The following is a 24,547-nucleotide window of genomic DNA, read 5'->3' as shown; positions in this document are numbered from 1 at the left end:
GTTGAATATAGGAGTTGACGGGAAAGCAATTTGTGGTCGATTTAGCAGGTCTAGTGAAGACCCGCTAAATCGACCACCGACGCATTGATCACCGTGTGTCAATCCCCCGGTAAGTGCAGACAAACCCTGAGAGAGAGAGAGAGAGAGAGAGAGAGACTGACTCTTATTTCCAGTCTGTTAGCTACCAAAACAATCTCCTATGAGCTGTACCAACCCTTACCTTGCTTTGCAGGTTAACAATAGGTGTACTCCAGTCCCCGAGACCCTTGGAAACGTTCGCCTGTAGTGTCCAGCACATATCCACTGAACACTCACAACAAACACCAGGTCTGCTGTCCCCAAGGAAACACTGTACACCCCAGTTTGAATGATTCAGCTCAGGATCAGCTCTGTGAATATTACCACAGTGCTGATTTATAGTGAAAACAACATTAAGCTTATTATCAAAGGCTCAAGATTCAAGAGCTAGTGAGCAAAGATAATGGAAACTACAGGTTACATATAAAACAAAATTATGATATGCTTCCTAGAGACTAAATTTAACTAAACAGGTTAACCTCCAGTCTCAGTGAGTTTATCTCACCCAAATGTCTTCAGCAGCGTTTTCAACCAAGTCTGGCTGAGATCCTGTTTCCATAAATGTAAACCTGCAGCATGTGGCCGGTTTACTTCCTAGGTACATGAGTAACAGGGTGTTTTCCTTATCCACAAGTTATAGTTCAGCAAACCTTTGAAGTGCATCCCCAGATAAAGTTCTTTCCCCCCAGCTGTGCTTCTATTTTTATTAAAGCTCAAAATCCTTCATCTGCATTTAGCTCAGATTGGTGATTCTGAAAGAGACTATACTCTGTTTTCACTTCAACAGACAGATGGAGAGACATCTCTAGTCTGGCAGGAAACCAGTTTTTCACCTCTCCTGGGGATTAACACCTTGATACAAAAACTGTAGGAATATATATATATATATATATATACACACACACACACACACACACACACATATACATACATACACACACACACACACACACACCCCTCCTCAAATAATAGTTAGTAGTTCATACATTTTATGATGATATTCATACTGGCTTTCCTTTGATACATTACAAAGCATTTTTTGGTGAACCAGGATCAGGATATTCTTGCACTGATGGGTTTATGGGTCACACATTTTTTTCTCATTATTTATAATGGCTCCCTGTACACTTGCATGCTCTATAAAATGGGGGGAGGGGGGGCGGGGAATTCAACACCTATCTATTTCAAAGACATTTGATGTATGGGATAACAACTCAAGGGGGGAAAGTTAGTGGATGTCAATGGAGATATCAACAGAGTGTGCAATAGGGAGGAGTGGGTGGCATGTTCCCTTATACACCACTACCTCAATATAACGCGACCCGATATAACATGAATTCGGATATAACGCGGTAAAGCAGTGCTCGGGGGGGGGGTAGGGGGCTGCGCACTCCGGTGGATCAAAGCAAGTTCGATATAACGCGGTTTCACCTATAATGCGGTAAGATTTTTTGGCTCCCGAGGACAGTGTTATATTGAGGTAGAGGTGTACATATAGGGCATTTGTAATGTGTATGTCTGGAAAGGGGAGACTCATTACTGCCATTAGTTTAGGCCCTTACATGCTTTCACATGCATCATCAGGGTATCGTCCCATGCTTATGCCCAGACAGCTTGCTGGGAGGGCTTTAACTTAAAAGGGAGGAGAAAGGCCAGCATAAAAATGCCTCACATATCAGCTTAAACCACCCATCTAAAAGTTGTTCTGCACAGGCAACCAAGGAAGCTCTAGGCAAGCACAGTGAAGTCTAGCATTATCCCCCTTTTACTCCTTGCATGGTCTTCATCTGCTCACCCATACCTCCCATATACTACTACACAGGATATCTCCATAGACCTGAGCTGAGCTCCATGCAAACAGTGTCAAAATCCAGAGAGAGAGAAACAATGGTCCAGTGGTAAGAGCGTTAGCCTTGAACCCTAGAGATGTGTTCAATCCCCTGCTCTGTGACCTTGGCAAGCCACTAGCCTCTCTGTGCCTCATTTCCCCCATCTGTAAAATGGGGGATATTATCATTGCCCCACCTCACAGGTATGTAGTGAGGATAAATATATTAATGTTTGTGAGGTGCTGAGATACTGTAGTAATGGTGGCCTACCAATAAAATACCTACCATGGCTTGATCAAGTCAGTTCCACAGAGAAATTGCATCTACTTATGCTGTCAGAAGTGGTACAAGCACAGTAGCTGTTAATGGCTGTCATTTAAAAGTAGTTAACTATTTTTCATGCAGGTTTATTTCAAAATAAATTGTTATGCTGTTCTGAGTTTGTAAAGAGATCAAAACAGGATACTGGGAACTTTGTGACTGTACTGCATTGGTAATCCTGTGTGACATCATTCTTGAGACACAAACTAATATTGGAGTGTTTTAGAACCTCTGAACTTTGGGTTACTACAGCAACCATGCACTAAGACACGAGTGTGCCTGCAATTTTTAAGGACTACAGCAGACTGAAAGCTGGAAATCTTCACAGAATTCATTTCTTCATGCAAATCCCATTTGAAATTACTCTTCACTGGAGGCTCAACAAATTTCACAAGTGAAAAAGTATCTGTGCCACTCTGAAAATGGATTTTCTAAATACCTGGTTATCCACCTTGTTGATATCCAAGTGCTCACATTTTTAAGGTCTAATCCTGCTGCGTTTGAAGTTAAGTGAATGGCAGAACTCCAATTAGCAAGATTGGGTGCTTAAATTTTAGGCTCCAGGGCACAGAGTCTTGTTTAGGTTTTGTATAATGCTAAGTAATCTGATGACAGTAATTAGTTATTTACATATTATAAATTCTGACATCACTTTATGTATTTTTGCTGAGTTACCAAAGGAAACCAGCACAGGAGACAACACAGCAAATGAAACTGGAAATTGATTCAGTCCTTCAATGCAATATGCAAAAGAAATTCAGTCTAGAAAAGGCAGAAATCAATTGAACAAAGCCTATCTTCTTGATCTAATTTTAACTTATACCACTAATGCACTTTGGGTTTGAGATTGGAAATATTGAAGTCAATGGCAAAAGTCACACTGACTTTAGTTGTGGAGGACCGGTCCTTGATCTTCTTGTGAAGTTGAATGTCAAATGTTGCCATTTAACATTCCACAATATACTTCCTAGGTAAGAAGGTAAATATGTTTTCCCAAATCTATGCCCACCAATATCTAATAAAACCTCTTCTGTCTAAGCCTCTTAATGAAATGCCTAATTGGGACAACTTTATTAATTTATGTATGTTCATTTCTAATTAAACAGATTATTTTTTGCTGAAATTATAAAAGATCCATGACATTTGCTTGCCCAATTCATTCCAATCTACCGGTACTTTTTAGAATGCTTATAAGAGCTATCCATACACACATGTAGTAATTAGCAACATAATGCATGCATGCTTGTTTGAGTCCATATCTAATAGTACAGGAATTTCACATGCAACTCTCCTTCAGTTCAAGATACATATTATATATAGATTTGCATATCTTTCTTACTGTAGTCTGAGAGGCCCCTATAGAGATTGTGTTAGGCAGTATAGACCCATACACTTAAGATGGCTCTTGTCCTGGAGAACTTAGAAACTGAATGGACATGATAACAGGTAGGAGAAAGGCAGCATTATTGTCATTTCACACATGAGCAACTGAGGTACAAATAAATTAAGTGACTTTCCCAAGGTCTCACAGGAAGTCTGTGGCAGAGCTGGGAACTGAATTCTGGTCCCCCAACGTCCCAGTCCATCACCTTAGCCGCATCACCATCCTTATTCTCATTTCAACCCTATATCTCCATTTGCTCATGCGGAGTTTTTTATTTTAAACAAATATATTTTGCAGTTAGTTATACACATTACATGCCGGGTTTCTGGATCAAAGTATTATGTTTTCCACTTGAAAAAATAATGACCTTTTATGAAGGCTTTTTACAGGACTGTAAAAACTTTGAAGGACACCTTTGGCAGACAAAAGGCAGAGCTGATACTTCCAAAGGGGCAGCTAATATTTCCTTTCAAACAACTATTGCCACCTTAATACTAAATAATGTATATAGCTTGTGCATTTTCCTCAAGTTTAAATGAACAGATTAAGACATTTCCTGCCTTGAAGAGCTTCAATCAAAATTAGACAATGGAAAGACACACAAGACAAGAAGCTGAATAACAGAGAGAAGAGGGATGTGGGGTTTACTGATGAGTAGAAGTCACACAGGGGTTGAATGATATCAGTTGAGGATTACCAATCAGCTGATATGATTTTTGGGGTGACGGGGGGTGGTATATCTGGATATCTTTTGCTTTAGAATCTAATATTTTATTGTAAACGCATTAAAAGTTGTGATTTCTAGGCCTTGTTAACTGCAACAGGGTGCTCTGTGCAACTATAAACCAGGCCACACACACAAGGGCCTAAGGATTTACGGAAATAGCCTTAAAAATAACATCTGAGAATAACCAAAGCAATGATGTCTGATAACAGATTTAAGCAATAAGTCCAGGGAAGATTAAACTAGTGCTATTTATCACAGTGCATATTAACTCTGAAATCTAACAACAATCATTTAAGTGTGACCATTTTAAATTATTTCACAGTTGATCTCAGCACAAAAGAGCGACAATCAGGTATCATGAATGGGTGAACTCTGGGTTGTGTGTGCAATATGACAGACCACCACAACCACTTCCCCGGTCCAGCCCCTGAAGATAGGAGGGATTTCCAGAAGAAGTAGGTTTTAGAAAGGATGGATCTGAAAAAGGAGCTATTGTTTGGTAGGTGAGAATGGGGAAACTATGGTAGGTGAAAGGGGAAATAACTGAAGATGTGAAGGAATGAAAGGACAAAAGCATCACTAGGAATAGATAGTATTAGGAGTAGAGAGAATGGAAGGGAAAGAAGGGAAGTTAGAACAGGGATGCATGGCGGAAGCAGAGTTTGAATTAGATGCATGTAGTAAGGCCTTTGCTATGCAGGAAGTCAGGGTAGATATCACAACAGTTCCTTCTGGCCTTAACATCTCTGACTCTAAGAGAAGGCAAAGTGTGGGAAAACCTGGAAAGTTTATAATCTCATGCCAAATCCTCATATTGCTGTTCTCTTCACATTCTTTTCCACCATTGCCAGTTAATAGGCAACATGTGTCTAAGTAGAACTTTCTCCTTAAAAGTCATAAGGAGAAAAGTAGATTCCACCAGTGATGCAAGAAACACTCGATGACAACCTCACTCTGAACAATCAGGCAGGAGGACGCAACCTAATCACAAAGCAGAAAGTTTCTTCTTAGGCAAAAGTACTTTGACACATTTTCAAAAGTGACTAGTGATTTTGAATGCCCAACTTGAGACACTTTGAAGGGGGCTGATTTTCATTTCAGAAAGTGCAGAGCACCAGCCTTCTGAAAATCATCTTGCTAAGTGGTGTTTCAAAAGGGGCACAGTAAAAAGGAACACCCAGAAATCACTAGTGAATTTTGAAAATACAGCCCTTTCAGACAAGCTGGACAGAACAATTTTCTATCAAAACTCCTTCCGGATGGAAAATGGGTTTAAAGCAAAAAACAAACGAACAAACAAAAAAAGCAGCTATGGAAAGGTGGGTTTTTTGTTTGTTTTTTTACTTTTGGCTGGAAAACAAAATACCAGAAAAAGGTTTTGTTCTCTCCCTCCCCCCCTTTTACAGCTGAAAGCTCTTGATCTTTCAGTGAAGAATCAACATTTTCTGTTGAAAATGTTGAAGAAAACAAGAATTTTTTTTCTTTTTTTCTTTTCATTGAAAATTTCTGTAGAGGAAAACAACATTTTGAACCAGTTCTAATACTACATTATAATGAAGACACTATGAAATGATGTATGTTACATGCCACTTGAATTGAGTTTTGGAAGGCATATATATGTATATGTCATGAATACACAAACTGTATATATTTTAATATCATTAATTTAGTCATGCCATTTTGAAGAAAACTAACCATAGCTATTGGCTGTATTAACCATGTCTTAGTCTGCCCAAGAGTAATATTGATAGTTCTACTAAAAGACATTCATCCTGAAGTGTATTCTCTGCATTCTTTTCCTGCGGGTATTACAGATGAGCAAAAGCAACTACTCCTCCCACACTCAGAGGTGTCAGACATTTCTAATCTTTGGTCTAATCTGTCTTTGCGGCACATAATACAATACAGGTTTTCATCATTTTAAGAACTTTTCATACTGGTGAAGATAAAGTAAAACACCTTGCCCAATTACTTTAGCTGCAGTAATTTCAGTCCCCAGAGTCCCAATTGTAAAGGCATGCTCCCAATGTATCTCGATCATTGATGCAATTTGCACCATACAGTAAATGGAGAATGGAAGATTCTACCTCATTTAGGTCATTGAAAAGCTGGGACAGTCTAACGTGATCTCAAATGTCTTCATATAACCGACACAAAGGCTTCAAAAAAGTATTGCCATTTCCTTGAATAAAGGTTTAAATGTGAACAAAAATAAATTATAAAATATTCCAACATTTTATGCAAATACAGATAATTCAGAGGGGAAATTATTATAAGGCCGAGTAAATTGGGTAAGAGGCCTGCACTTCTGAAAACTCAGAATTTCATGTTAAAATAAGAACAGCTTAAGTGAGAAGAATATTAATTTTCCATATTTCAAAACTGGGCAAACTAACATGTGAACTAAAAGGAAATTATTCATATTTCCAATTTGTTTTCAGCTATAGTAGGGAAGGAGAGTAAAGCAAAACCTGGTGTTGATGTATAGGGGGAGAAAATACACCCATAGGCTTGTGAGGGCCCTCTCAGGCTCCCTAGTGGTTGGAGGCTGAAGCTACAGGAGCTATTCAGTGCAATGTTTCCCCAGCTGCTGCTGTTTTTGTTTTTAAATGTAGACCAATGCTCCATGGGCAGTCTTTTGAGAGCCATTGATCCAATATGTTCTCTGCTGTATAGAATACAGAATTGTTTCTCCTTTCTAATAAAAGATATGGACAGCTAGGTTTCCTTCTCTCTCCCCCTCCCCAAATCAATCTCCTAAAGAGAAGATCAAGACAGTAGAGAAAGAGAGAACAAGCCAGAAATGTCAATACCTTGAATGACCATGTTGTGTGCCTGTCTACACAGCAAAGGCCTCCTTCAAAAAAGCATACACGTTATATATCGGTGGGCCAATCCTGTCTCCATAGATTTTAAATAGAAGATTTTTGCCATTGACTTCTAGGATGTTTAGCTCTGTATGTCCATAATGTTTTGGTTGAGGACCATTTTAAAGAAAATGGCGAGGCTAGCCACAGAATTTGGAGCAAGGGTGTGAGCTCCCTCAGAGTCCCAAGGATTTTATCCTAGCCCATCTCAAATCATACTATTTTCACTCTTTCTATACTCCAAAAAAGGTCAGGCCACAATGGTGCATAAAACATGCAGTTAGCCAACAGTTCCATTTATCATAATTAGATTGGTCTTATTTGATAGTTTTGTCTCTTTGATGTTATTTCCAGGAGGGTTTTTATTGACAGGAGCTGCTCATGCCCCATTACTAATCTGGATGGCTACACTGTCAATCTAAGAGCATCAGATGCAAATGGCACATTCATTTTAATGAAGACAACACAATTAATTATAGCTAGCAGGCCAGATGATGAATTGATTGTGTACTAGTACTTGGTCTAGTGTTAAAGAGGACTCTTTGCTTTTGAGTGTTACTGATCTAATAACACGGAAAGAGTAATAGATTTTCATAATTCAGATGTCTTTCTTCTCCCGGATTTCTGTTTAACACATTGTTAATAGACATCTTCTTGTAAGACACAGTGATTTTGTGTAAGATGCAGTGATTTCACTGTTGCTGAATGCTTAAGATATGATACGCTTTCAGTCTGCATATTCAATGAGAACAAATGGAGTGTATAAACTAAGATGCTGTGTAGGCTCTTGATAACAGACCTAAATAAGAGGAACCTGAAAGTTAGAAGAGAGTTAGCATTTTGCCTTTCATCTTCTTGTCTTCAAAGGTACTAAAATCTCCAGAGATGCATTTTGATGCAGTTGGGTTGTTCCACATTTTCTGACAATTTAGTCTTTTCTTTTTGAGTAACTGCACTATCTCAAAAGATGACAAGGGAAGGAAATAAAGCAGAAGCTGCTAAGCAGTATTTCTGCAAGTGCCAAGTAAACAATTATTCCAGACCTGGAAGATGATGCAATGAAAATATTGAACGAATGATCAAGTTTCTTTCGAAAACCAAAATATATGAAGTGCGAGGGATCCTTCCTTAAAGGAAAGGAAGGTTTGTTCATGCTTGTCTAGTGCATGCCAAGATACATGAAGCAGACACATCAGCAGCAGCACCAAAGATGATTGAGCAGGTGAGTATGGAATATCGCAGGCATTGTATCACAAATAAAAAGGGGTGCAGAAAAAAAAACTTCAAAGCTGAAGGATTGCCACAAGATTGAACTAGATCTACAGTAATAAAAGTTTGCCCATATTGCAGGGAAATAAAATTAAGTGACACTTATAGTGAATGGAAAATAAATACAGAAAAGACTAGAGGGAAGAAGGAAATCTAGAAAATGGAAAACATTGGTATACAAGTTTTCTATGCCCTGGATATAGCAACTTAGGAATTCAGAATTTCAGACACACATTTGGCCAAGACAAGTATGCATTGTGACTAGATCCATATCCCTCAACTTTTGAACATCACTTGTCTTTTTAGATTGCAGGCTTTTCAGAACAGACAGATTCTACCTTCCTATGTGTTATACTTCAGGTTTGCCTGTATAGTCCCCATTGCATCCAGAGGGATTGCAAAGCCCTAAATAAGGGCAGAGCTTTGCCTGCAGCTGAAACTTACTTAACATTTGCATTCACAGTGGACAAACAGGAACAGAATCCAATTAATTCTTTTAGCTATATGAGCCCTGCCGTGCTATCAGGAGTGAAGTGTTGTGTACAACATTACCCCCCAGCCATCACATATTATCAAATACAATACTTTCAGTAAACCCACAAACTTATTTGTTGATACAGGTGCCTTTTTACATTGCCCCTTTTGGGAGTTGTTACCATTGTTGTAAGGACCTGGCTGTGGGCAGCCTTTCTGCACCAGTCAGTTACCAAGTTATGGTCTGGAGATCAGTAGCAGAGTCACAGTCGAACCTGGTCAGGATACCAGGTAGTCAGGGTCAGGCACCAAGTTACAGACAATGGGCAACTAGCAGATTTGGGGACCAACCAGGTTCCAAAGCTGGTGTCCAGGGTCCACAGCAAGGCAAGGTCTGAAGCAGAAGCAAACCGTGATAGCTCCCCGTTTATATACCAGCATGTGCCAATTAGGGGGCTGCCGGAAGTTCTCACAATTTGTAAAAGATAAGGAAATGCGGTAAGGAGAGATGAAGTGACTTGTCTCGTGTCACATTGAAAGGATGTGGCAGAGATGGGAACTGAACTCAGATATGAGGAATCCCAATCCATTGCTTTAACTACATGACCTTCCAGTCATCCTGCCTTTCTAAAAATAAGACAAAACAAAAAGAAACCAAAAAAACAAAGAAAAATGCACCCCAATAACTACCACACCAGATGCAAGAAGTGAGAGCCCACAATACTTTTGTGGCTGGGTTTTGAGATGCATCTAATATTAGATGGAAACAGTGAAATCAAGCCTTCACTGATTTCTAGGGACAGACCTTTCAACAACACTGAGTTTTCAAGGGTGAGGGGAGACTGCCCAGTTTTGTGGAAATATCACAGTGTGAAAAAACAATTTTTCTGGAATAGAAATAAATACTGTTATAATTGCAGCTGATTTTCATGAGGTCTAGTGGCAATTGTAAAGCTTTCATCAGGGATCCAAGAGGATAGGTCATAGGTCATGCAATATTCAGATTACAGCATTACACTTAAAAGTTCTCATCTTCTGAATTTTAATAGTTTCCACCAAAGGATGCAGCATCTAATCTTCATTGCTTTTCAAAATGATTACTCACATACTAAACAAGTCTGAGGTGAGAAATGACCTAGCTAAGAGTGTCAGTGCAAAGCATATATTGTCTCTTGGGGGTCTGCCTCAAGAGGATAGAGGATAATACAGATGGTTCTCCTCATCACCTTGTGTTCTAACATCACTGACCATACTCTAAGCAATAATCGAGTGCTGCCACCTTCTGTATCAATACACTCTGCAAGTCTGATGCATGCAATAAGTCAGTGCCACTTTCTGCCCTCTTTCTTTTAACAAGAAGTTCAAATGGATGGATATTTCTGTATTGAAAGAGAGAGAACTGGATACTAAATGTTATTTATTGAATAGTCACAAGATCAAAGATTTAGCCCAAGTTACTACGTAGGGAAAATTGCTTCCAAATGCAGCATTATTATGTAGCTGGTACATAGTTCTTCCTAAATAGGGTAATATTTAAAATGGATGCACAATTTTACATTGTCTGAGAGCCCATCTAACATTAGTTTAGCCTCTCTATCCCAATGTGCCAGTTATTAGAGCTCACTGAAAATACTCAGATGAAACCGTTTTCTATCAGAAAATGCTGATTTGATTAAATCAAAATGTTTAGTGGGAACATATTGGGGGTCTGGTCTATGATTAGAGTTCTTTGGCATTATGATAATACAAACAACAGATAGTCATTTGTACGTGTATTTACCAGTTTTTATTTATTTACCATGCTCCTCATCAAGACTGCCTGCAACTCTAAATGTAATTTTTTTGAAGATTTGGTTGTCTTTGTCAATAATTAATGAGTTTCTTCCAGATCAAAATTATTTAGTGAAGTAAGAAGAACAATGGATGTGTCTTTTTATAGCGTTTTAAAAATTATATGAGAACAGTAATAAATGTATTTAAGCAGAACACTTATATTTTACCAAATTCTCTTTGTAGGTCAACTTAATTATCAAAGCTCCTATACATATGATTTTTTTAAATCAACATAAGGATGTACACAGGCAGTACACTAAGTGACCTGTTCACACATAAAGAATTGTCCAGAAGTTTACCCTGGAGATCCCTCTCTGTGTTAGCACTTATGAAGTATGGCATGTCAAGCGCTTCATCATTTTCATCACCATTTAAAGATGTTAGCCCGCTGCAATGTCTTGCCATTCATTAATATGGATAATATCACACAACTGTAATTCAAAGTCAAAATGGTTGAGAACTTATATTGGACAGTAACAGACTGTGAATCCCAGTGATGATTATATCTGGGGATATTCTGAACTAAAAGAGCTCTCAGACAAGCTTGTAGCTGTTTCCATTGCTTCACACTGACAACAAACATTCCAGGCTCCAAAGTGACACAGTGACAATCCTGGAATCTTATTGTATAAATACTTAAGTGGATTCTGACTGAAAAGTCAAAAGAGCTAACTGGGGGCCGTAGAGCTAACTGGACTTTTTGCCAATGCCAGAGAGCATTCATATTAGAGCAGTGCTCCGATATTACAGCGATGGTCACAGGATCAGTATCTACAGAGAATAGCCTATGTAGTATGATTGACAACTGATGCGTTTAGGTAATTCAGGCTAACAGTGTGACTCTATGGTCCTCCACCCCTCCATTGTGATTAGATCTATACACCTTGGAGTTAATGGACCTTGTCATCTAGCTTAGTCACACAAGTATTGTGCTTTCAGATCTAGAGTCTAATCCCCACAGGCAAGCCATCCAAACGTGTCACTACATTTGCAATGGAGCCAACAGAAGTTTTCTTCAGCTTTATCGCTCTAGAACCCTGGACCTTCCACTGACAAGACACAGGTCTCTACCACTTGATCCTTATAGTCTAGTGGTTACCATTTTTTTTTCCAGGGCAGCTATTCGAGAATAGCAGTCACACCGTAGCAGAAGACAATGGTACACAGACACACATTGAAAACAATGCACTGAGGATAAAAATGCCATGGGGGTGTTGGTCCATCATTTTAAGGTTTGGCCATGTGTATCAGTGATTGCATGAATGACAATTATAATAGGTAAATTATTGGCCCCATTCTTATATCACACCTATTTCACAATGGTTAAACTCCATTGGCTAGAGGTCTACTCTTCATGAACACTGATAAAAAATATGGAGCTGAGTTTTTTATTGTTATCTTTTGGACTAAAGACTATTATTATATTACAGCAGCATTTAAAGGTCTAATTTGACATAAGGGCCCCATTGTGCTAGGTACTGTACATAAACATCGTAATAGAGAGTTGCACAAATACACTCGGTAAGCGAAGGACAGGAGAAAGGACTCTTATGGATGGGAAACCAAGGCACAGTGAGATTAATTGATCAGAAGTCTGTAGCAGAGTCAGAAATTGAACCCAGTCCTCTCAGTTCCCAATCCAGCACCCTACCCTCCTCTCCAATACCTTGCAATATATGTACAGTACTGAATATTTTTCATGCACGCAATACTAAATAAAATAGAAATCGGTCTCTCACAGGGAGCAAAAATTGATGTTTTAATACTACCCAGAACCTATGATTTCTCTTTTTTTTTCCCAATCTTAAATTAGTTTGCAACTGGTTCAGATTTAAGAATATTGTCATTTCGCCTACAGACACACATTGTATGTCATTTTTTTCAATGATTTTGAAAAAAATAGTGCTGCACATGCAACATACAGTTTCAAAGAAAATGACAGCAACAGACAATTGAAAACAGCATTTATAAAAATTAGACACACTAATATAATAATAAGTCGACATCTGTTAATTTGCAGTTTGTATGTGTTCCAGCAGACAGCTCACATTGTCTTGCTTCTATTTAGCGACTTGTTTCGTTGCTTGTGCAAGCAGTTTTATACTTCTGCACAGCAAGCTACAGTCTCTTTTGTCTAGTCTCATAAATTACTAGCCACAAAAGCTTTATTCTCAGGGGATTAAGAAATAGATTTGCACACCCTTCATAATTCTCCTGAGTGTTATACTTCATTAAGGAGATGGGAAAAAATCATAACATGTTCTTTATTAAGAATTTAGAGCTCTTTTTCAATGGTGAGGCAAGAAACTTGGGGGGAAAAAAACCCAAGTTGATTATGGTATTTCATAATTTTCAGATATTTTTGGCTTAGATGAAGACATACACAGTTGATGATTACAGGCACCCTAAACTCTATACAATGTAAATAGATAGAATCAGTAACCAATAATAAAAACATGTTCAATTTACTTAAAATAAGATTGAAATTTTACAAAGTACTATTTGTACATCTAATCTAAAATCGTTTCAATTCCATCAGTGTTTGTGTGAAGGAGGATTCACCTGGAAATGAATTGAAGCAGTAATAATAATATATCTATGGCACAGTGAAGAGATTCATCTCCATAACTAGGCTTTTCATTTAAAATTGAATGTTCTCAATTTTCTAGGTGGTCTGGAGGTTACGGTGAATTTGATCTTGCCGCTGCATTGTATCAGCGCTCTAAATTTTATCCTTCATAAACAGAAAAAAATTTAAAGTCTCTGTAGACACATTAGGATATCTGTTTAAAACTCCATTTCACAAGCTATAAACTTGTATGTTGAGAGGAAAAAAGCAGTAGACACACAGTGTGATAAAGTGCAAACTTGATGCCCATAGAGCTGGGTGGGATTTTTTTTTTTTTTTTAAATATCTGATCAGAGCAAGAGTCATCTGCTCCCAGGATATGCAATAGGCTTGTGGTAAGGACACTCGCCTGGCATGCGAGTGACCTAGGTTCACATTTCGGATTCAGAACATGGACTTGAATCAGGGTCTCCCACAGTGTAGGCGAGTGCCAGTGGTGAAAGTATGGTGGTATGGTACGGTACGCTGTACCAATAAGATATTTAGAGCCGGTATGAAGACACAGGAGGCGCCCATTCCCAGTCTTGCTCCCAGCCCTTCCACACAGCTGTCCCCGGAGTTCTCCTGCCTGGGGGGTCTATGCAGTTGCCTCGCCAGAAGACAGTGCTGGGCGGGACAGGGGTGTGTGTTTGGGGGCAGGACAGAAACCATGCTGGAGGAGCTGCACGTTCTTCTCCTTTCGCCGCTGTGGTTCCTGGGATAGCCTTGTGGATTAGGCTCTCCTGGGAACCAAAGTGGTGAAGGGAGCAGAATGTGGGGCTGCCGGGCAGCCCCATGGCAGCAGCTCCTCCGGCACAGCTGTACCGCTCTCAGACCGGCCCCCAGCCCTTCCACGCAGCTGCGTTTCCTGAATCCTCCTGTCTGGGGTCTGTACAGCAGAAGTATCTGGCGCAGCGGGAGGAGAACAGAGCCCCCACCCATGTAACATGGGATAGATGTGGATCATGGACAGGGGACGGGGCCCCAGGCTGGATGGGGAGGAGTCACATGGGGGGGGGGAGATGTCACGAGGGAAGGTCACGTGCCCCACCTTTGTGTCCCTCACCTGAGTGCAGCGTACCTGCAAGTAATGATTTCTACTTGCACCACTGACAAGTGCCCTAACTACTGGACTATTGGCAATTTCAGAGTGAGTATCTCTCTCAAATTTCAAGGCCTCAGTTTTGTCCCAGTGAGGAACAAAACCAAATGCCCGAACCTCGAACTTATTTATGAAGTGGAATTCTTGTTTTCCAGAATGCTGTAACGCCTAGATCTGCTGTATGGTTTTGACAATTCATTTCTCTGTGCCTGTTCCCACTTCCAGAGAGGCTGGTGTTGGGAACAGGGAGGGACAGTTTCTTACTATGCATTTGTACAATGCAAGGCTCAACGGATCGCTGATATTGTTGGGGGCCTCTATGTGCTACTGTAATTGAAAGAATAATAAACTAATTAAAATCCATGTACGTCATGTAAGAAATAATTTGTGCAGCAATATTATTAGGCTAGCTCCATCTTCTAAATTAGGGGCAATGACTGAATTCTGTGATAAAAAGGACATGACTCATCAACTGCAAAGTTTATTTAGCATGATATGGTGATTTCTCCAAGTAGGAAATCTCCATAATTTATATCAGTGGTCCAAATAGCAAGGTTACTTATACAAAACAAAGAAAATATTTGCCTAGAAGAATAACTTATTACTCATTCTCTTACCAATGGAAGCAAATTTTCAAATCTGTAAATATATATTTTAAATGCCATGTGTTGAACAAATGGAAGAGTATAACATTATATACTTTGATTTTCCAAAGTAGTAGTTATCTAAACTTTCTTTTTCTGATCTGTCCCCTCTATTTGAATATTTTTGCAGGCTCCAGCTGGGAGGTGCTTACCACAGGTGGCTCCTGGTCCTCACCAATGGGAGCTGCGGGAGTGGCGCTTGTGGGCATCAGCAGTGCACGGAGACCTGCTGTCCCCAGGGGTGCACAGAGACGTGTCAGCAGCCGGCCACTTTCGGGAGCGGCGTGGGACTATGGCAGGCAGGCAGCCTAAGCCCTGCTGCGCTGCCGCCGGGAGCCGCCTGTGCTAAGTGGCTCCCGGACGGAGCCCGCACCTCATACCCGCTCCTGCACGCCAACCCTCTGCTCCAAGTCAGAATCCCCTCCTGCACCTAAACTCCCTCCCAGAAAGAAACTAATATAACAGCTGTTCTAAGGTAAGAAGTAGGCTATATTGAATTAACTTAACAATATTCTACCTGTTTTAAGACTGAAATGTAACCATATAATGGCTTTGTGTTAATTAAAAGGCAAGTTTAGTATAGCATTAATAGCCTCGGTGCCATAAATGTGATCATTTTGTTTTAAATTAGGAAAAAGACTTGTTTACAGGGACCCCACAAAATCTAAAAGCCCAAGGCCCACAAGAGAGTTAATCTGGCCCTGACCGGAATGGCCATAGGGGGGTTGCAGCCCTAGGTCAACTCTTCCAACATCCATCTCCATGTTTCTCTCTCCTGTGGCATTGCTGAAGCAATCCTTCAGCTCCAGATTTTTAAATTAGCTTTCCTAGCTAAAAACTACAAAACCTCACTCATCTTCAACGTTTCCAAGAATTTTTAAGAATTCTTGGTACTATGAAAATAGCTTCTCCTTGCATTCAAACAACATCTCTCCCAAACACTTCCAACATCTCACAACCAAGTTACATGGAAATTATAAACAGGCCTAAACCAACATGCCAAAACATGACACCCTGGAACTTTGAAGAATTCTGAATCTAGAGTGCTAATGCACTTAGGAAAGCTTGGGGTTTTGCATTGTCATCTTAAGTCTTGCACTGTGTCACGTATTTCCTAATGATATTAAGAATAATTGTTTAAGAAAGTAGCTTGGGTGGAACCGAAGAGATGTGACTGGATGGCGCCAATAATGATTTTAGAGTCACTGTAATGGACTGAGGGGAAGTCCACACTACAGTGCTACATCGGCACAGCTACACCTATGCAACTGAGCCACCGTAACGCGCCTGGTGAAGACGTGCTATGCCAACAGGAGAGCGTTCTCCCATCGGCATAGTTACTCCACCTCAGTGAGAAGTGAAAGCTACGTTGGCAGGAAAGCATCTCCTGCCAATACAGCGCTGGTGCAGACAACGCTAACTTACGTCGCTCAGGGGTGGGAAAAAGCCCCCCATCCTGTGACTCAAGTTATATTGACCAGGCTGTAGCATAGACCTGTCCTGAAAGCTTACTTTTGCTAGTATCATTAGCTGAAATCCTTTTCATTTACATAGATAAATCCTGTATAGCAGGTACCCTTCAGAACTTTTCAAATTGCCTTTAAAGGCTAAATAGTGTACTGCAGCATTTGCAGAATTCCTTAAGTATAGGAAACAGTATAGTAACATTATCTAGTTTTTAAAGGCCAAATTGAATAGTTTTCAACTTTATAAAAGAAAAAGTTTGAGGCAATCAATTTGAAACTCTGAAGAGAAAACCCTGTAAATCGGCTTCCTTGACAATAAATCTGTAGTTCCACGGAGGCACTTCAAAATACAAAAATACTCTGATATGAATCGGTTTTCTATTCCTCTGACAAACTTCAACAGATGTTTGTTTTAGGATTTGTTTCTGACTAAAAAGTAGGGTGTAAACATTGTACGTGGTTCAATTGGTAGCCTCAATTGTATTGGCATATGGGGCTCTATTAACAACTAAAATAAGCTTAGAATAAATAGGAGTTGTCCACAAACTCAAAATTTTGAAAGCGGTCAGAGTAAATTGTTCCACCAACAACAGAACGGATCACTAGTAAACACCTATGAATAGATACAGTGTTTCAAAATAAATTACCTGACACAAAGTAGAAGTTTAGTGCCAACTAAATGCAATTCCCTACTCATAGATTTGCCATCACTAAAGTTATTTGGTAGGCATGTCACTGAAGATTTCAGAAATCTCTTGCACAATTAAGGCGAGAGGCCTCCTTATACTGGTTCCACTCTCCCAGACAGATGCAGATATATTATTAGAAATATAGTTTCTAATGATCTCACATAGTGTTCAAAATATGGGGCAACTGCATGGAAAAGGGTGAATGGTTTCAGAAAAATGTGCAAGGTCACATTTGATTAATTTTCTATTTATTTCTCATATATACAGAAGATTTTGAAGCCTTCTGGTCCAGAAAGAGGTAGACCATACTAAATCCTGCTGAGCCTCAAGGAGTCCACAGTCAAATTCCACTGATCACATGGAGGTGACTGATTCCCCTGGCAGCTCCCACAGAAGTCATGCTCCTGTTGAATTCCCAGAGTGCATGAGCCCTCCAGAGATAGTGCAGGACTGAGCAGAAGTTAAATACTACATTAAGTGGTACTAGTTGTGTCTGCCCTTTGTGGGGAACCTACAGATTTTATAGGTTAATCCCTACTGGAAAGTGATAGAAATTATTCTAAAAACAATTTACAAGCCCTCACTGAAAGTTTATTTCATCAGTTTCTTCAGATTTGGGCATCATGAATATTGTCACATTTGAAGAGTGGCTGGTTAAATTGAACTTTAATGGTAGGATCTCCTAAAGCATTCAACATCTGTTTAACTTGGCTCTCACAGAGTTAGGCCAGTTTGGGTCAATTCACTCAAAATGGACTCTGCAACCAACCCTAGAAATAGCAGTAATTAACTGGATGGTTACATCTAAAGAAAAATATGATCTGGAGGATAGTTAACATCTCATAACTATACCTTCTTCCTCTTTCTATATACAAAAAATATATGTATAAAAATTAAAATGTAAGTTTTAGCTAGCTAAACTTACACATTGCTTCTTTAGATTAGCGAAGAAAAGGTTAAGCGATGACTTGATCCAGTTTATAAATACCTATACAAGGAATACATATTTAATAATGGGCTCTTCAGTCTAGTAGAGAAAAGTATCACATGATCCAATGGCTGGAGTTGAAGCTAGACAAATTCAAACTGGAAATAAGTGTAAAATTTTAACAGTGAGAGTAATTAACCACTGGAACAATTTACTAAGGGTCATGCTGGATTCTCAGTCACTGACAATTTTTAAAATCAAGATTCGATTTTTTTCTAAAAGATGTGTTATTTGGGGGAAGTTCTATGGCCTGGGTTATATAGGAAGTCAGACTAAATGATCACAGTGGTCCCTTCCAGCTTTGGAATCTATGGGGGAAAACAAAAGCCAAAAAAAAAAACAAAAAAAAAAACCCTCCATGGTTTTCTTCAAGGCTCCTGCTGACTTGTGGTTTCAAAGCCCAAATGAGTTTTTATTTCATCTGGCCCTATGAAAGACATTTAACTAAGATTAGCAGCGGACATCATCATACATAGTAATGCCTATGTGACCAGTGGCTCATGTAGAACTGTGGACAGACATTCCATTAATAGCAGATTGCCCTCTTTAACTGGAAGCTGTGGTATAGCCAAGGCTCCTGCTGCTTGCAAAGCTTTGTTTGACTACACAATGCCAATTTCATAAGCTGCTCTCTTCAGGACTTTGACAGGTACCTAGAGGGTTCTGCAATTAATTTTATTATGCACTTTCTGCCTGAAATGCCCTTGAAACTATGAAAAGTTGTCTAATGTATCTAGAAAAGAGAAAAAAGGCTATGGAGGAAAAAAGCGAATTTGGTAATGGAGCGGCAAAGTACTTCTGAAAGTACTCAAGCTAGTTATTAGCAGCATTTGAGCTACAAGGATCTTAGAGATTTGTGACCAGTGTTAGAGTAGGCAGATTGCCTTGACATTGTCTTTGGAATCTGCAATGACCAGTGGTTTCATTTGCATTCTGAGCTACAGGTTTAATTATGCCAAGTATTTTCCACCTCTCCAACATGCAAAGGGACAAGCTACATTTTTATTTCTCTTTCACTGATTATAAGATATGTCTAAGTCCAACTTAATGTGGACACCCACCCACCTAGCCCCTCTCCGCATTTATGTGGGCACAGAGATGTGTAGCAGCACTTCAGAGTTATCAAATACAATGTGTTTAACTATCTCAAGTATCTTTTTCAAGGCAAAAAAAAATTTAATTAACATTGTAGTTCAAATCACAGTGCAAACTGCACTGGTTTCTGACACATTCTCATGTCCCAGTGGTCTTAGGCAAGGTTTTTAAAGCCTGTCATTTTACCACAAAGATTAGGTTACCAGTCAGCTGGCATCCTTTTAAAATGGGTTTGTGTAAGTAATTTTATTTAAGACACCCACCCACCCACAAATGTGAATGAATTTCAAACTTCTGCATCATAATTTCCTTTCTGAGCTAGTTATATTTGTAAACCTGCCCCTCCCCCCCCACGATTTATTCCTGGTTTCCCTTAGGTGCTGCTCAGCAATGGCTGAAAAAAAGAATATTGATAACAGAGGGAGAACTGGATGATTTAACAGAACACAGAAATGACCACACTGTATGAGAGTTCATCTAGCCCCGTATCCTATCTCTGACAGTGGCTAGCATCATCTGATTTAGAGTGATTCAAGAAAATCAACAGCAGGTGATTATTAGCTAGCCTACTCTTGGAGTTTCCTCCTAATCCCCAATAGTTTGAAGTTTGCAAACGTTCTGAAGCATTAGGGTTTATATCCCCCCCCCCACACACACACAAACTACTTCAGTATTTACTATTGTACCTCTGAATATTCTTATCAATAGACCAACTTCTCTTCTTGTATCAGATACAATACCAAGAAGCCATCTAATCTAAGATTATATTTTATTCTTCTTAACTCTCCCTCCCACCCTTAACATATAATACATTTTGTGAATACTCCTTTAAAAATGTTATAGCAGGTGTGTATTTGAGCACTGACATTTAATTCTTCAAGAATTTTTCACATATACCCAGAAATATTTTTATCATTAAGTGGTAGGAAAATCTAACTCCACCATCACCCCTACCATTGAGATACATTGCTTCTATTTTTCATAGACTGCCATAGAATTAAGTTGATGTCAAATAATTTGCTATTTTATGTTATTTTTAATGTTTTGTGGACCTCTTTTCTTTTGAAACAAAACTGTATAGAGACCATTCACTTTCATCATTATACCTGGTGCTCTCTCCTTAGGTGTGAGGGACTCCTATGAGCAATTTAATGGGGGGAAATGTATTTATTTTGGCTAACATTCCAAACCTGAGTGCCTGACGTCAAGCACCAATATCACTGGGGCACCTAAACAATCAACCTGATTTTCCAGGATGCTGAGCATTTCCTGCTCCCACTGACTTCAGTAACTCAGTCTGTTTTTATTTAGCTCCTTTTCTGTAAGTCCATAGCATCAAAACAAAATATGGTCCAGTTTCAGAAATAATGTAAACAATGGTGAAAATTACATGTCATGAAGTCATCATAAGAGCTTGAGTTGGTGCTGTGACGTTGCACTCTATATGCTTTTATGAAAATATGCTAATTAGTGTAAATACAATGTAACTGGAATTTGCTTCATGCAAAAGGTCTCTTGTAAGGTATCATTACAAAGCTTATGATCTACTGAGTGTGGTCATCCTATTTGTATGTATGTATGTATCATTCTTGTATCTGAAACTAGAAATATGAAATATAACTCTGGGGGCCTATTGTAATTATGCCAAGTGTGGGCCAATAATGGTGGTTTGGAATCTTGATGGCTCCCATCAACCAGGACCATTGACTGTGGATGACTCTGTTTGCTTGCAGGCCTTCCTGTGAGTCAGGCTGGGAGGAATGGAGGCTTGGAGTCTTAGGGTATGTCTTCATTACCCGCCGTATCGGCGGGTAGCAATTGATTTATCCGGGATCGATATATCGCGTCTCGTTAAAACGCGATATATCGATCCCCGAATGCGCTCACCATCGACTCTGGAACTCCACCAGAGCGAGCGGCGGTAGCGCAGTCGACGGGGGAGCCGCAGCCATCGATCCCGCGCCGTCTGGACCCCAGGTAATTCGATCCAAGATACTTCGACTTCAGCTACGCTATTCGCGTAGCTGAAATTGCGTATCTTGGATCGATCCCCCCCCAGTGTAGAACAGCACTTACAATGACATGTGATCATGTCACCTGAATTGCTATCCATCTTTAACATGGTGCTTTTCCATTTAGAAGGAGGAGTAGGAACCTAGAGAGGGACAAAGGATTCCTGCCTTCTGCAAAGCTATATAAGGGGGTGAAACAGAACAAAGGGGGCTGCCATCATGAGAAATCCCCTAGCTACCACCTGAGCTGGAACAAGGGCTGAGCCAGGGGAAAGGATTGTGCCCAGACTAGGAAAGCATCCAGTCTGTGATAGAAGCTTATTTAAACATCTGAGGTTGAGGTTGTATCTGTATTCGGGTTTCTTACTGTATTAGGTTTAGACATGCATGTTTTATTTTATTTTGTTTGGTAATTCACTTTGTTCTGTCTGCTATTACTTGGAACCACTTAAATCCTACTTTCTGTATTTAATAAAATCACTTTTTACTTATTAATTAACCCAGAGTATGTATTAATACCTGGGGAGGCAAACAGCTGTACATCTTTCTCTATCAGTGTTATAGGGGGTAAACAATTTGAGTTTATCCTGTATAAGCTTTATATAAGTATATCCTGTATAAGATGGGTTTGGACCCCATTGGAAACTGGGCATCTGTGTGTTGGAGACAGGAACACTTCTTAAGCTGTTTTCAGTTAAGCCTGCAGCTTTTGAGGGACATGATTCAGACCTGGGTCTGGGTTTGCAGCAGACAAGCGTGTCTGGCTCAAACCAGGCAGTGCACTGAAGTGCTAAGCTGGCAGGGAAAACGGGCTCAGAGGTAGTCCCAGCACATCAGTTGGCAGTTCCCAAGGGGTTCTCTGGGATCCAACCCATCACAGATGCACACTTGCTGGTGGCACAGCCAGAAAGATTGTATCAGGGAAAAACAACCAACAAGAGCTTGTAAGATAAAATGGGAGGCTGCTTAACTATACTTGTATTATACCCTCCTGCTACAGCACTGCAATTTGCTATGTTCATGGCACATACAAGAGAAGTTAGATTAAAAACATATATTCCTGCAGGAAGGTTGAAGCATAATGCTTCTTTATATTGTATCTTAGAATTCAGAGCGATAAACAAGAACCACAAGATAGAGACAAAAGCAGGCTGATCCCAAAAACAGAGAGGCCCAACTCACTCCATTCTGACTCTCTGAAGGCTGATAGCTGTTGCTAGGCCCAAATCACTCGCTTCCCTACAGAGTCCCATAGCCTGCAAGCCGGATCAGGAATCCCACCCCAGAAATTTAAAGTGACAGCCTACAATTTTAACACCATTTTCAATACACCACACCTTTCTGCCCCCCCCAAACACAAGAAATTATTACAACTTACATTCACTTATAGCAAGTTACTCTTTACCTGTAACCTCATTATATTACCTCCAAATTTGGTCCCGTGCTCCTAGGGTAACCAGATCTCCCAATTTTATAGGGACAGTCCCGATGTTCAGGGTTTTTCTTATATAGGCGCCTATTATCCTCCACCCCCGTCCCAATTTTTCACACTTGCTGTCCAGTCACCCTATGTGTTCCCAATGTATTCATTGTTAACCAGAAAAAAATGGAACAACATGTTCACAGCTTTACTGACCTTTGGATTCAGATACTATGGCTATGGGGACCAGATAAGGAGAACAATGTATTTATTTTTAAGTGGTTCTGCCCCCACTACACCCCTTGCCACCCAAAAAGAGAAAAAAAAACTTGTTGGAAACAGCTTTCAAACAAGGTTACTTAAGTTGTAACACAATTGTGTCCATGTTCAAAAGTGTTACGACCTGTGTTATAATCACATTAAGAGACAGTACTAGGGAAGACTGGAGCCAAAGTTTAGCAGATCGCTTTAGCCAAGTGCGTTCTGCAACGGGGCACATCACCATTCTAGTTAGTATAATTGTGCTTGATAAGCAGGGCCAGCGCCAGGCACCAGCCCAGCAAGCAGGTGCTTCGGGCGGCCAAGGGAGAGGGGCGGCACGTCCGGCTCTTCAGCGGCAAGTCCCTCACTCCCTCTAGGAGTGAGGGACCAGCCGCCAAATTACCGCTGCAGACTGAAGCGGCGGCGGTAGAGCAGATTGCGATTGCGGCGCTTTTTTTTTTTGGCTGCTTGGGGCGGCAAAGACCCTGGAGCCAGCCCTGTTGATAGATGTTTAGAACATGGATATAGCTTCCTTAAACGGCCTGCTTCCATGCAGATGTTGGCGTCACTAGGCATAGCTACCAGGTAACTCGGGGGAGTAGAAGGCCATAAATGCCGATGAAACCCCCCTGCTCTGGGGGTAAGTGAGCCACAGTAACTCCATCTTGTGAACCTTAACCTACCTACATGCTAACAGCCTAGAAGCAGAATATGTAATGGCCAGCTTTTTAGCAGACAGCTGCAGTTTTGCTCACACTAGCAGAAGCAGTAGTGATAACGGGGAAAAAGGAGGAGGAAAAGGCTTACTACGTAGAGCTTGCGAGGTCGAAGATAAGCATGCGGACGAGAACTTTTCTAATACGCCACAATGCAATGCCTGCTGTTGGGAAGGGAGGGGTAAGGGAGGACAGAACAATGGCTTACACACAAACAGCTTGGAATATAAAATGGGACACTTGCTTGTATTTGCTGCGCTTGATTTGAGACATGCTGGTCTCCTAGTGCCTATTCAGAGCTCTTGAATAAATTTGGTTTGCTTCTCCACCCTGGTGTGTCTATTGGTGCAACGCACACCGGGCAATGAACCCTGTTGCCCCCCTCGGGCCCTCTGGGCCGGCAACACAGACAAGGTTTAAACATTCCTGGTGTGCATTAGAACAAGTACCACATACACAGGGATTTTTGGAACAACTGTTGGGAATGCATTTTTTTGTCCTTTTAGTAAGTTACAAAGCCCACATATAGCTGTGGAATTCTGCCACAGAATCTGCCTCTAAACTGCCTTGTAAAAATGGGGCCCTTGAGCAAAGACATCTCTCAGATAAAAAGTGCTTCATTTTCACTTCTAAACAGCTCATTAGACAAGACCTTTATCATGCAGGTTGACATCGAGATGCAGCATGTTTCAAACAGAGTAGCAACATACAGCCACAGTGTTAAAAAGGCAGAAAGATCAATATGAAAATAAAAAAGACGCATT

At 40.2% G+C, this 24,547-nt stretch overlaps 1 protein-coding gene across 2 annotated transcripts in view; it reads right to left on the bottom strand.

The window, feature by feature from the left end:
• LINGO2 (leucine rich repeat and Ig domain containing 2) overlaps positions 1–24,547 on the bottom strand; it is a 740,845-nt gene that overhangs the window by 547,552 nt on the left and 168,746 nt on the right. The window lies entirely within an intron of this gene.

The sequence above is a fragment of the Malaclemys terrapin genome, chromosome 6 (genome assembly GCF_027887155.1).
Source record: "Malaclemys terrapin pileata isolate rMalTer1 chromosome 6, rMalTer1.hap1, whole genome shotgun sequence".
NCBI lineage: Eukaryota > Metazoa > Chordata > Testudines > Emydidae > Malaclemys > Malaclemys terrapin.
This window is presented reverse-complemented; position numbering and strand designations above follow the sequence as displayed.